This window comes from Taudactylus pleione, unplaced genomic scaffold (assembly GCF_031769625.1).
Source record: "Taudactylus pleione unplaced genomic scaffold, aTauple2 ptg000203l, whole genome shotgun sequence".
Taxonomy (NCBI): domain Eukaryota; kingdom Metazoa; phylum Chordata; class Amphibia; order Anura; family Myobatrachidae; genus Taudactylus; species Taudactylus pleione.
In genome coordinates this window covers 12,393,176-12,406,919 of record NW_028284605.1, presented here as the reverse complement: position 1 = coordinate 12,406,919, position 13,744 = coordinate 12,393,176, and the positions used below count along the sequence as shown (strand labels likewise).

General features: G+C 49.3%; 1 protein-coding gene across 1 annotated transcript in view; it reads right to left on the bottom strand.

Moving 5' to 3' along the window:
* The window catches only part of LOC148518077 (Na(+)/citrate cotransporter-like), a 183,839-nt gene that overhangs the window by 38,722 nt on the left and 131,373 nt on the right, over positions 1-13,744 (bottom strand). The window lies entirely within an intron of this gene.

Genomic DNA, 13,744 nt, shown 5'->3' with positions numbered 1-13,744 from the left:
TGGCACTACATTCAGCTCTGTAACGCATAGCTACAAAAGATGTGAGTAGTGGATAAAGGTGCCCCAGTTATGCCCCAGGTTCAGGATAATAATGTGACAATACACAAGGTGAATCTTTAGATCAAAAGGAAAATCTGATGTAGAGGGAGGTCATACTATCACTCGTGTGTGTGTGTGTGCGTGTGTGTACGTGTAAGGGGTGTAAGACCAGTTTTATATTAAAAAAACATGTCATGAACACTGATAACAATATGGAAATGTGCAAATTTTGTTTAAAGGTACATAAATTATGATCGAAATAGCCCCTGGCATATACAAGTAATGCATTAAAAGACATCTAAAAACAGAAGGTATTCTTATAACTACTGTAGTGGATATCAACCAGCATTAGAACACAGAACAAAACAATACTAGTAATTCTGAAGAACTGTTGCAGTGTGTATGTGTAAGGGATGTGGGTATTGGGTGAGAATGCTATCACATTCTGTGTGTGTAGGGGAGTGGTGCTGTCACAATTTGTGACTGTAAAGGGCGATGCTGACACATTTTGTAAGGGGGTGGGCATGTTGTCACAGTGCACATTGTGTGCTATCTACACTTTCCCCCTCCATACCCCCAGTGCTGGCTAGCTGCTATCCTGCCCCTTTCCCTACTCCCAACACTGACCCTAACACCCTCCTTGCCCCCAGTACTGCCCTAGCAGCTATCTACTCTTACCACCATCCTACCCCCTGTTCTGCCTGTCCCTAACCCCCTCCTTGCCCCCCAGTACTGTGCCAGCTGCTATCTACCCTTGTACCACCTCCTTGCCTCCAGAACTGCCTGCCCCTAGTCCCCTCCTTGCCCCTCAGTACTGTCACAACTGCTGTCTGCCCTAACCCCCTTTAATATGTGATGGACCCATAAACAGTGGATTAGGACCCCAATTTCTTAAATTGAGGGGTCCCTGGGAGACACAATTTTTTTCACTCCGCGCGATCACTGACCATGTAAAGGCTCCTGTGATCATCCACCATTTCTGTCTTCCATGGACGTCCAGACCTTTATGTGTTGCAAGATGACCAGTGCTTTGTTCTTTTCTTAAGGTGCCCAGCCACTTGACGATTTTGCCCGCGATTGCACGATAACAACGACGTTATCGTGCAATCGTTTGCAAATCGTCCACAAATCGGGCACTTTAAAGTCGGAAACGACCAGTGATGCGTGCACCCGCTAGTCATCTCCGACATCTATCATCAGGCAAACATGCTGGACAACCTGACAATATCGTCAGGTTCAGCAAGTTGCCAGATGATTGATGAGCCTGCACTGAACGTCTGCTCGTTCAGTGTAGGCTCATCACAGACGGAGAAACGACAGCACGATTACAATGTCGTAATCGTGGTCTCGTTTCTCCGCCTGCTAGTGGATGGGCACCTTTAGAATGTGCCACACTGTTGATTTGGCCACTCCTATGGTTCACACTGTCTCTCTCATGGATTTTTTTGTTTTTACAGCCTAAGGATTACCTGTGTCACTTATATTGAGAGTTCACAGCAACATTTTCTAAATGTAATTGTCTCAGTTGGAATCAACTGCAAACCTTTTTGCCTGCTTTATTGGAAAATAAATAACAAAGGAATGGCCCACACCTGTCCATTAAATTATTACATTTGGTCCTTTTGAAAAGAGGGGCTACATATTAAACAGCTGTAATTCCTTAACCCTTCCAACATTTTGGATTTGAATACCCTCAATTTAAAGCTTATAGTATGCACTGTAGAACCATATTCATTATATAATTGTCACTTGAATTTATTTTGGAAAAGCGCTAAAATAACAAAATTAGTTAATGTCCAAATAAATATGGATCTAACTATATTTAAGCATTTAGAGCAATCTGCATGCTCACCGAGTTTAAAGTCATTCAATATTTTTATTTGAAGTATTGCATTTTTGGTTGAGTACATTATAAGTATAACAGTGTTTACTCTATATCTTTCACTGACAATTGTAATCATAATTAAGTTGGAAACTAAGGGCCTGATTCAGAGCCGGACGCTCTTACCAGAGCGCTCGCTCTGAATCAGGGCCCTCCTACCTCAACTTGGAGCGGCCTCTTGGACGCTCGCATAGCTGTGGGTTACCACCCACAGCTATAGCGAGCGTCCATGATGATGGTCGCGATGGTCAAGACCATCGGGCTTGCGACGAGATCCTGCGGTGGGGTCTCGCTGCCGCAAGCCCTGGAGTGATTTTGGCTCTATCAGAGCCAAAATCACCCCCACTGACATCACTAGTGATGTCAGTGGGGCCGGACCCAGACAGTAGGCGTTCCCATGGGAACGCCTCCGTCTGGCAGCCACGCCCCCGGCACGCCCACCAAAGGGGGCGTGCTGTCACTCACCATCGACAGCACGCCCCCTTTGGTGCGAGACCCCGAGCGACGGCTACCCCGTCGCTCACCGGGTCTCGCGCATGCGCACGATGGAGCTCCCTCCGTCATGCGCATGTGCATTTGGGTACCATCGATCTGCTTGCAAGCATGTCTGAATGAGACCCTAAGGGTGCATACACACCTGCATGATATCGGCCCGATTTGACCAATTTAGCCAAATCGGGCATATAGTACAGTATGTATGCACAATTTGCGCGTACCGGTCAATCACACTCTGCACAGTCAATCACACGATATCGCATGTGAGCCTGTACAATTTAATGAAGGACGGAACAGTGATTGTTCTGTCTTTCAATACAACTTTCAAGTGTGTACTGGCAATTATGCGATGTCCAGGGTGAAGGCAAATCGCCTTGAACATCGGCACGATTGCCGGTCGTTTAGGTGTGTACCCAGCCTAAAGCTCTGGTGCCTGGCTAGAAATGCAACAGTTCTTCAGAATTGCTAGTATTGTTTTGTTCTGTGTTCTAATGCTGGTTGATATCCACTACAGTAGTTATAAGAATACCTTCTGTTTTTAGATGTCTTTTAATGCATTACTTGTATATGCCAGGGGCTATTTCGATCATAATTTATGTACCTTTAAACAAAATTTGCACATTTCCATATTGTTATCAGTGTTCATGACATGTTTTTTTAATATAAAACTGGTCTTACACCCCTTACACGTACACACACGCACACACACACGAGTGATAGTATGACCTCCCTCTACATCAGATTTTCCTTCAGATATGAACGATTGAACGATTTTTTAAATCGTTATCATTCAGATCTGAAGAAAAATCTGCCCGTGTGTATGCACCATAAGAGTGTATGGGCTGCAACAACAAAAAAGTCTTATATGAAATTTTGAAAGGTTTATTATTAATTAAAAAAAACAATGCTGTGCCCCCTGTATTAGTGCCCCTTATGCAATTCCCCTCTGTATTAGAGCTCCTTATGCAATGACCCCTGAATTTGTGCCCATTATGCAGTGCCCTAGTAATGCCCCTTAGGTTGTGCCCCCAGGAATGTCCCTAGTAGTGCCCCCAGTAATGCACCTAGTAGTGCCCCTTATGCAGAGTCCCCAGTAATGTCCCTAGTAGTGCCCCTTATGCAGAGTCCCCAGTAATGTCCCTAGTAGTGCCCCTTATGCAGAGCCCCAGTAATGTCCCTAGTAGTTCCCCTTATGCAGTGCCGCCAGTAATGTCCCTTATGCAGTGCCTACAGTAAATGTCCCTTATGCAGTGCTGCCAGTAGTGCCCCTATATAAATATATATATATATATATATATATATATATATATTAGGGATGTGCAGGCTCGGATAGGTTCGAGTTTGCACGTGGAGTTCGGATTTTTCCCTCCAAAAAAACGGAACTCAGAACGAGGCAAAACGTCATCTTACATGGACGAACATCATCATTCCTGGACAAAAGACCAGGAATGATGATGTTCGTCCATGTAAGATGACGTTTTGCCTCGTTCTGAGTTCCGTTTTTTTGGAGGGAAAAATCCGAACTCCACGTGCAAACTCGAACCTATCCGAGCCTGCACATCCCTAATATATATATATATAATTTACCTCACATTTTAATTTGTTTAATAACAAAGATGGGGCATGGCCTCACTACAGCTATATCTATCTACAGATATAGATAGATGTATAAGTTATATATATATCCTCACCAAAAATATTATGTCTCTAGGCTATCATATAGCTGTATCTATATACAGTATGTGGCTTAAACATGCTAATGGTGTGGTTTTATAGATATAGCAACATCTCTATAGCTGTATCTATTAAACCACACCGTTACCATGTTTAAGCTCTATAGATAGATATAGCTTTATGATATGATAGCCTAGGGGTCAAATTATTTTGGTGATATATATCTTATAGATATATATGTATAAATCAACATCATATGCAGGTTTAAGCCCTGCCCCTTCCCCAGGGCCAGTCCAGCACCTCATCACTCGATTAAAGTTTTTTTCTGTGACACACACAGACTGACACAATTGACTGTGTTAGAATACCAACTTACCAGCCAGCCCTGGGCCAGGAGGGATGTGGATTAAATACCCTTACCGAAGGCGTCTGGAGGCGCTGGCGCTCCAGCCCACAGTACTGAATGATAACATAGACAGATTGGCGCTGGCGCCATGCCAATATAGCTACTCGGTGACTACTAATCAAACACGCGGCGCGGCTCCCGTCACAGACTCCACCGCCGCGATCCAGCCCTAGCACGATATGCCGGCGACCTGCGACGTGACGTCATGACGTCTCGTCGCCCTATAGAAGCCATCGGACAGCCGCCCATAAGAACTGCGGTGCTGCTGTGTCACCTCTCTGCTGCTGGCTATTGTAAGTAAGTAAATTAACAAATCGGCATGGTCGCGGCCGCGGCGCCCTTCACTATGTGGCGCCCTACGCGGCCGCGTACCATGCGTAATCATAGAACCGGCCCTGCCCGTAGGTCACACATGCACACTTGTCTCCTCTGAAAGGAACAGTTTGAGGAGACAGCTGATTTTTCGATCAATGATGCTGTAGCATTATAATGTTAATTATCAGGGTCATTTCGGACCCTGATAATTAACATCAAATAGGCCCCTAAGAGAGGGAAAAGGGGGGAGAGGGAGAGAGGGAGAAAGGGACAGGGAGGGAGACAGGGTAAGAGGGGCGGGGGAGAAAGTGAGAGAGATGGAGAGAGACAGAGAGTGAGATAAAGGAAGAGAGAGGGAGGGGGGACTGCGAGAGAGAGAGAAGTGGAGTGAGGAAGAGAGAGAGATTGAGAGGTAGGAAAGGAGTGTGTGTATGTGCACTGCACACTCTCTCAATAGCACTTAGGTACCAGCTTGGGGGTGGGCACTTTGCGGCATAAGGCCATGCCCCCTACTCACGGCATTATTTCATAAAAGGGTGATGCTGCCGGGACTGCTGGGACGTGGCAGCCAGCCAGTGGGAGCCAACCAGGGGGCCCCAGGATGACCACCCTGCCTATAATCCGGCCCTGACGTGGCTGCACATAGTAGCTGCCGAAGCAGGGCTGCTAGGCACTGTAGGCAGCCCTGCACATTGACAGCTCCCAGGACCCGTCTGACTACTATGATTCACCTGCCCGTGGGTGCCGGTGGATGCTGTCTTGGTGGAGCTTGCCCGCCGGCCACGTCATAACGTCATGACGTGCCTGCGTCATGATGTCATTGCGCAATGATGTGGCCGCGGATTCAGAGCATGGTGCCACCCAGGAGGTTGTTCTGCTGGGTACGCCTGCGCTCTGTCAAACCGGCCCTTGTGGCCATCGGCCTTTCTGGGATTTGCCAGAAGTGCCCAATGGCCAGTCCGGCCCTGCCTCAACCGGACGCTCTGACCAGAGTGCTCGCTCTGTATCAGGGCCCTCCTACCTCAACTTGGAGCGGCCTCTTGGACGCTCACATAGCTGTGGGTTACCACCCACAGCTTATGCGAGCGTCCATGATGATGGTCACGATGGTCAAGACCATCGCGACCATCGGGCTTGCGACGAGACCCTGCGGTAGGGTCTCGGTGACCGCAAGCCCTGGAGTGATTTTGGCTCTATCAGAGCCAAAATCACTCCCACTGACATCACTAGTGATGTCAGTGGGGCCGGACCCAGATGGTAGGCGTTCCCATGGGAACGCCTCCGTCTGGCAGCCACGCCCCCGGCATGCCCACCAAAGGGGGCATGCTATCACTCACCATCGACAGCACGCCCCCTTTGGTGCGAGACCCCGAACGACGGCTACCCCGTCGCTCGCCGGGTCTTGCGCATGCGCATGACGGAGCTCCCTCTGTCGTGCGCATGCGCATTTGGGTACCATCGACACGCTTGCGAGCGTCCTGCGCTCGTGAGCGGGTCTGAATGAGACCCTATGTTCACAGTATGTTCACTGTCACATTGCTGTTTTCCACTATGTAGAGGTATTGTAATTCACACAGTTCTAGGTTTAAATCATTTGCCCCCAGCATAGGTGAATGCAAGAGGATTTCCGGTTCTCCTGGCCAGTTGCTCAAATTATAAAAACAACAGCAGAAGTATAAAATATGACTTTACTCAAGCTGCAGCCACAACATATTATAAGTGAAGGAGCAGAGCTGCTGCACCTGGCCAGTGGCAGCAGCTTCTCCTACCAAGTCTGCTGTGTGTTTGGATCTGAGCGCTTAATCAGCGCACTGTACCATAGAGACCAGAAAGCAGCTGCCAGCAAGAAGAGACAGCAGTGGCATAACTAGGGTATTTGGAGCCTAGGACAAGTTAAAAAACGGAGCCCCCCTCCCCCCCAAGTATGTGCACGCACCGAAGACGTGCGTTGAAAAAGTGGGCATGGTCACATGACATAAGGGGTGTGGTCACTGGAAAATGGGGGCATGTCAACATGACACATCACCGTTTCTCGGCACTCTGGGAACATTCCTTTCCATTCCATATGCACCTTATTGCCCCCAGTAGTAGTGCCCCTCTTGCAATGCTAACTGTTGTAGTGGTCCTTATGCAATGTCCTCTGTAGCAGTGCCCCTTATGCAGTGCCCCCATTATGCAATGTCCTCTGTAGTAGTGCCCCTTATACAATGCCCCCATTAGTGCCACTTATACAGTGCGCCCAGTAATGCACCCTTATACAGTGCCCCCAGTAATGCACCCTTATACAGTGTCCTTAGTAATGCTCCCTTATACATTGCCCCTTATACAGTGCCCCCAGTAGTGCCCCTTATACAGTGCTGCTAGTAGTGGTCCACCTATGCAGTGCCACCAGTAGTGCCCCTTGTACAGTGGACCCAGTAGTGGTGCCCCCCAGTAGTGGTCCCACCTATGCAGTGCCCTTTATACATTCCCCCAGTAGTGGTCCCCCCTATGCAGTGCCCCTAGTAGTGGTCCCCCCTATGCAGTGCCTTCAGTAGTAGTCCCCCCTATGCAGTGCCCCTTATATAGTGCCCCCAATAGTGGCCTCCCCTATGCAGTGCCCCAGTAGTGGTCCCCCCTATGCAGTGCCAGTGCCCCGTACATATATAGGACAAAGACATAAAAAAACCCACTTACCTGAATCCCCGCCCCTGCGTCTGCTGCTGTCCGCTCCTCCATCCTCCCGGCCAGCTCTGCACTATGGGAGAGACGTCATGACATCTCTCTCATCACCCACTGCGGGAGCCGGAAGGTGTAGCTCATGAGTGAGCTCCAGCCCGGCTCCGGCCATGGGTGCAGCAGCCAACGAGAGTGTGTCTGACTCTCATTGGCTGCCAAAACACATCACTGCCGGGTAGTACAAGTGTACTAACTGGCACTAGTGTTTGTTACTGTGTAGTGTGGACCACACTACACTGACTTGAAGCCAGTGTCCTGGATCGCGCCCATCGTCGTGTCTACCCTCCCCCCCCTCGCGTCGCCAGTCCATAGGTGCCCGGGGCATGTGCCCTGCTGAACTCCCCCTAGATACGCCACTGAGAGACAGGCATCTTAGCATGAGGTGGGAGAATGTGTGTTTCAAAAACTCAGCTCTCTCTCCTACTGATCATATTATGTATGTCTATTTATTATAGGACTAGCGACTCGCCCGGCTTCGTATTGGAGCAATTTTGAATTTACGGCTATAGTCTTGTTTAACCAAGGTTAAAATTGTCTTGTAGACGACATTAGTTGTTTTTCCTCCTGATGTCAGCACGATAAGATTTAGTTTTGATGTGACACGCAAAAGGGCCACTTATATCAGACATTTCGAGAATCCCAGGAATTTGGCCTGCCGGGTAGCCGCGTATGTCTGAAAAGTGCCTACCCGGGAACACGTTCCCGGGTAGCCGACCCTTTAATTGACCAGGGTTTTTCCCGGGACTTAAATAATGAAATAATAAAATTTAAAAAATTAAAAATGCAGCATTTTGATTGGCCGGCTTCCGGGAGCCCAATGATGACATCGATGACACCATCAGCTGCAGCCAGAGTGGGGATAGGCTAGGAGGAGCAGACGGAAGAGGAGAGGCAGGTAAGCAGAAAAACCCGGCTTAAGTCTGAAAGGGGTCTACCTGGGAATTTCCCGGGTAGACACTGTAGTGTGAAAGGGGGGTCTCGACCAAATACCCGGAAATTTGCACAGGAGAAATTCCCGGGTCTGAGCAGGAAATTTCCCGGGTTGTATGTCTGAAAGGGGTATAAAAGTTATTCATGAGCAAAACAGACTCCAATTACCAGGGGCGTAACTATACCTACAGGGGCCCCATAGCAAAAATTTTTATGGGACCCCCTCTCAGCCCGCGGCCCCCAATCTCGTCCCGCTCTTGCCCCCCCCCCGGTCGGAAGCCCCCCCGCCAGTGGCGTAACTTCATCCCAGGTGCCCGGAGGCAAGATAAATGTTGGTGCCCCCCCCCAAACTAAAATGTACCACCCCCCAGCACCTATGCCAGCCCCAGCTGCCGCCGCCCCCCTTATGCAATTCCTTTTATTTAATGTAGTGCTCCCCAGTAATGGTCCCCCTATACAGTACATCCAGTAGTGAGCCCCCGGTAGTTTCCCCCAGTAGTGAGGCCCCTTGTAGTTGCCCCCAGTAGTGAGCCCCCTGTAGTTGCCCCCAGTAGTGAGGCCCCTGTAGTTGCCCCCAGTAGTGAGCAACCTTGTAGTTGCCCCCAGTAGTGAGCAACCTTGTGGTTGCCCCCAGTAGTGAGGCCCTTGTAGTTACCCCCAGTAGTGAGGCCCCTGTAGTTACCCCCAGTAGTGAGAACCCTGTAGTTGCCCCCAGTAGTGAGGTCCCTGTAGTTGCCCCCTGTAGTTACCCCCAGTAGTGAGCACCCTGTAGCTGACCCCAGTAGTGAGGACACTGTAGTTGCCCCCAGTAGTGAGCCCCTGTAGTTGCCCCCAGTAGTGAGCCCCTGTAGTTGCCCCCATTAGTAGGCCCCTGTAGTTACCCCCAGTAGTGAGGCCCCTGTAGTTACCCCCAGTAGTAGGCCCCTGTAGTTGCCCCCAGTAGTGATCCCCTGTAGTTGCCCCCAGTAGTAGGCCCCTGTAGTTGCCCCCGGTAGTGAGCCCCTGTAGTTGCCCCTGGTAGTAGGCCCCTGTAGTTGCCCCCAGTAGTGATGGCCCCCACCGCGCGCGCGCGCGAGCGCACACACAAAAAAAACAAAAACAAACACTTACCTTATCCCCGCTCCAGTGCTGCTGCCGTCCATCCCCGGTGTCCGCTCCTCGGCACTATGGGAGTGACGTCATTACGTCACCCCCATAGTGCACTGCGGGACCCGGAAGACGGAGGGAGCTCCGTCCTCCGGCTACCGCCAGGAGGATAGGAGCCGGGCGCCCGCTGGTAACACACTCAGTGGGCGCCTGGCAAATGGAGGGTGCAGGGGTGCGACCGCACCCCTTGCACCCTCCGTAGTTACGCCAATGGAGGTGGAGCGCCGATCAGCGGCGCTCCTTCTCCATCTCCATGCAGCTCCCGGAGCAGGTAAGTGCAGTAGAGGGGAGTGAGGAGGGTGCGGAGGGAAGGGCAGCGGACAGCGGCCTGGCACCGTAGGTGCAGGGGGAAGGCCGGGCCCCGGGTTGGTCCGGGCCCCATAGCAGCCGCACCCCCTGCACCCACGGTAGTTACGCCACTGCCAATTACTGTAGGTCAACTCCATCACGTTAAGTGTCTGTCCCTGTGCTTTAGTTAAGAAAATGTTCAAAAAATGTTCAGACTTGCTTCACTAACATCATAACAGCTCGGTTCAATTTTTTCATATATTAATGCTTCATACACCAAAACCTTGCTCGTCAAATGCTCTACAGAATAGAGAAAACTGCATCAAAATCCATGCAGATGCATACCAGAGACTTTATTTTATACCATGTACATAATGGTTAAGCTTTTCCTGACAACCTATGTTTTATACAGTTTATATGGCGCTGAGCGCTCGCAAGTGGGTCGATGTTGGCCCAGTGCGCATGCGCACGACAGATGCGGCTCCGTTGTGTGCATGCGCGAGACCCGGATAGCGACGTGTAAGCCGTCACTCCGGGTCTCACACCAAAGGGGGCGTGCTGTCGATGTTGAGTGACAGCACGCCCCCTTTGGTGGACGTGCCGGGTGCGTGGCTGTCCAGACGGAGGTGTTCCCATGGGAACGCCTACCGTCTAGGGCCGGCCCCACAAGTGATGTCAGTGGGTGGACTTCTTGCTCTGTAAGAGCAAGAAATCCACTGGGACTTGCGGCAACGAGACCCTACCACAAGGGTCTCGTCGCAAGTCCAATGGTCGCGATGGTCTTGACCATCACGACCATCATCCTGGCCGCTCGCACTAGCTGTGGGTGGTTACCCACAGCTATGCGAGCGGCCAGGAGGCCGCTCTAAAAATACAATAGGCGGGCACTGAGCATCAGCGTGGTGCGCCTGATGACTGGCGACACGCGGTTTGGACGGATGGCAATTTAATGTGTCATCACGCCCACCGCGACGCCGTGAACACTTGGTGCTTTTTGCTGTTTGACCCTCTGCATTTGGGTAAATGGCTGGTAAAATCATTTGGCTTAATTGATTATTGCTTTTATGTAGGAGTGCTATATAACGGGGGCCTGTGAGACTGCACTGTGTATTTCTATGATGTGCTGAGTTGGTTCCTGTTCTTGATGGCCCGTTTGGACCTATGCTGTTCTATTACCCTTGAATTGCTGTACCTTGATAATGGTCTCTGTGCAGACTGAACGTCGGTAAATTTTGCCTGTGTAGCAACCAGGAAAATTGACTTGTTGCTCTTATTAAACAAGCTGACCTATCAACATGTGGTGAGTGCCCTCATTCCACTTCCTTTTGTGTGTGGTATTGGACTATATGAATTATCTGGTCTTTGACCTGAGAGGAGCACCCCCTTTTTTACAATTTGGCTTCAATGATGAAGTGAGTGCAGATATGCACTACCATATATATATATATATATATATATATATATATATATATATATATATACAGTCAGGTGCATAAATATTGGGACATTGACAGAATTTTCATATTTTGGCCTCTATTCACCACCACAATGGCTTTGAAATGAAACAAACAAGATGTGCTTTAACTGCAGACTTTCAGATTTAATTTGAGGGTAATTACATCCAAATCAGGTGAACGGTGTAGGAATTACAACGGTTTCTATATGTGCCTCCCACTTTTCAAGGGGCCAAAAGTAATGGGACAAACTAAACAATCCTCAATCTAACTTTCACTTTTTAATACTTTGTTGCAAATCCTTTGCAGGCAATTACAGCCTGAAGTCTGGAACGCATAGACATCACCAGACGCTGGGTTTCATCCCTGGTGATGCTCTGCCAGGCCTCTACTGCAAATGTCTTCAGTTCCTGCTTGTTCTTGGGGCATTTTCCCTTCAGTTTTGTCTTCATCAAGTGAAATGCATGCTCAATTGGATTCAGGTCAGGGGATTGACTTGGCCATTGCATAACATTCCACTTTTTAGCCTTAAAAAACCCTTTGATTGCTTTTGCAGTATGCTTCGGGTCATTGTCCATCTGCACTGTGAAGCGCCGTCCAATGAGTTCTGAAGCATTTGACTGAATATGAGCATATAATATTGCCTGAAACACTTCAGAATTCAGGGCCTGATTCAGAGCCGAACATCCTGACCAGAGCGCTCGCTCTGAATCAGGGCCCTCCTATCTAAAAATGGAGCGGCCTCTTGGACTCTAGCATAGCTGTGGGTTACCACCCACAGCTTATGCGGGCGTCCATGATGATGGTCGCGATGGTCAAGACCATCGTGACCATCGGGCTTGCGACGAGACCCTGCTGCAAGCCCTGGAGTGATTTTGGCTCTATCAGAGCCAAAATCACTCCCACTGACATCACTAGTGATGTCAGTGGGGCCGGACCCAGACGGTAGGCGTTCCCATGGTCACCATCGACAGCACGCCCCCTTTGGTGCGAGACCCATAGCGACAGCTTGGCTGTCGCTATGCGGGTCTCGCACATGCGCACGACGGAGCTCCCTCCATCGTGCGCATGCGCATTAGAGCACCATCGACCCGCTTGCAAGCGTCCTACGCTCGTGAGCGGGTCTGAATTAGGCCCTCATTCTGCTGCTTTTGTCAGCAGTCACATCATTAATAAATACAAGGGAACCAGTTCCATTGGCAGCCATACATGCCCACGCCATGACACTACCACCACCATGCTTCACTGATGAGGTGGTATGTTTTGGATTATGAGCAGTTCCTTTCCTTCTCCATACTCTTCTCTTCCCATCACTCTGGTACAAGTTGATCTTTGTCTCATCTGTCCATAGGATGTTGTTCCAGAACTGTAATGGCTTTTTTAGATGTTGTTTGGCAAACTCTAATCTGGTCATCCTGTTTTTGAGGCTCACCAATGGTATACATCTTGTGGTGAACCCTCTATATTCACTCTTGTGAAGTCTTCTCTTGATTGTTGACTTTGACACATATACACCTACCTCCTGGAGAGTGTTCTTGATTTGGCCAACTGTTGTGAAGGGTTTTTTTCACCAGGGAAATAATTCTTCTGTCATCCACCACAGTTGTTTTCCGTGGTCTTACGGGACTTTTGGTGTTGCTGAGCTCTCCAGTGCGTTCTTTCTTTTTAAGAATGTTCCAAACAGTTGATTTGGCCACACCTAATGTTTTTGCTTTCTCTCTGATGGGTTTGTTTTGATTTTTCAGCCTAATGATGGCTTGCTTCACTGATAGTGACAGCTCTTTGGATCTCATATTAAGAGACGACAGCAACTGATTCCAAATGCAAATGTCACACCTAGAATCAACTCCAGACCTTTTATCTGCTTAATTGATAATGAAATAACGAGGGAATAGCCCACACCTGTCCATGAAATAGCTTTTGAGTTGATAGTCCCATTACTTTTGGCCCCTTAAAAAGTGGGAGGCACATATAGAAACCGTTGTAATTCCTACACCGTTCACCTGATTTGGATGTAATTACCCTCAAATTAAATCTGAAAGTCTGCAATTAAAGCACATCTTGTTTGTTGACTCTGGGCCTGATTCAGACCCGGTCGAGTGATGTCAGTTGGAGAGATTTTGGCTCTGTTAGTCGAAATCTCTCTGGGGCTTGCGGCAACAACACCCTACCACAAGGGTCTTGTCGCAAGCCCGATGGTCGTGATGGTCTTGACCATCTTCCTGGCCGCTCGCGACCATCTTCCTGGCCGCTCGCTAAAGACCGGCCCTGATTCAGAGCGAGCGCTCTGTCAGAGCGTCCGGCTCTGAATCAGGGCCTCTGTCCCCTACAGCCTATACAATGGATCAGCAATAGTGTTAATTATTAATACTGAATTACATACACTATCTAGTGTAC